Source organism: Coturnix japonica, unplaced genomic scaffold (genome assembly GCF_001577835.2).
Source record: "Coturnix japonica isolate 7356 unplaced genomic scaffold, Coturnix japonica 2.1 chrUnrandom515, whole genome shotgun sequence".
Classification (NCBI taxonomy): domain Eukaryota; kingdom Metazoa; phylum Chordata; class Aves; order Galliformes; family Phasianidae; genus Coturnix; species Coturnix japonica.
The window spans coordinates 56632-57581 of record NW_015439902.1 but is presented as its reverse complement, the minus strand read 5'-3'; the positions used below and the strand labels follow the sequence as shown (position 1 = coordinate 57581).

The following is a 950-nucleotide window of genomic DNA, read 5'->3' as shown; positions in this document are numbered from 1 at the left end:
TGTGACATGGAGACATAACACGCTTAACACAGCAACGTGACATAGGGACACACGTGTGACATGGGGACATACGACATGTCTGACACAGCAACGTGACATGGGATGTGTATGACATGGCGACATACAACACACGTGACACAGCAACATGGCAGGGGGATCCATGTGACATGAGAACATGTGACACACGTGACACAGGGACACGCGTGACATGGAGACATGACACACACGTGACACAACAACACGACAAGGGACACGTGACATGGAGACATAACACACGTGTGACACAACAACGTGACACAGGGACACGTGTGACATGGGGATATATGACACATATGACACATGTGACATGGAGGCACACACGTGACGCGCGGACATGTGACATGTGACACAGCAACGTGACATGGGAACACACGTGACAAGGGGACGTATAACACACGTGATACAAGGACACGTGGGACGTGAGAACATACAACACACGTGACACAACACGACACAGGGACATGCGTGACATGGGAACATGTAACACATGTGACACAGCAACGGGACACGGGGACACACGTGACATGGGGACATGACACACATGTGACACAGCAACGAGACATGGGGACATGTGTGACATGGGAACATATGACACACATGACGTGGGGACATGACACATAACATGAGAACACACGTGACATGTGACACACGTGAAGTGGGAACACGTGACGTGAGAACATGTGACACACGTGACATGGGGACGTGTGACACACGTGACACAGCAACGTGACACAGGGACACGCGTGACACAGGGACAGAACACGGCCTGTAAGAACCTCAGCCCCATAACTACATCACAGCCCCATAACTACATCCCAGCCCCACAAGTGCCCCATAAGTACCTCAGCCCCACAAGTGCTTCCCTGCTGCCCCACAAGTGCCCCATAAGTGCCTCAGCTCCATAACTACAT

General features: G+C 51.9%; 1 protein-coding gene across 1 annotated transcript in view; it reads right to left on the bottom strand.

The window, feature by feature from the left end:
• LOC107307224 (serine-rich adhesin for platelets-like) overlaps positions 1-950 on the bottom strand; it is a 17324-nt gene that overhangs the window by 6415 nt on the left and 9959 nt on the right. The window lies entirely within an intron of this gene.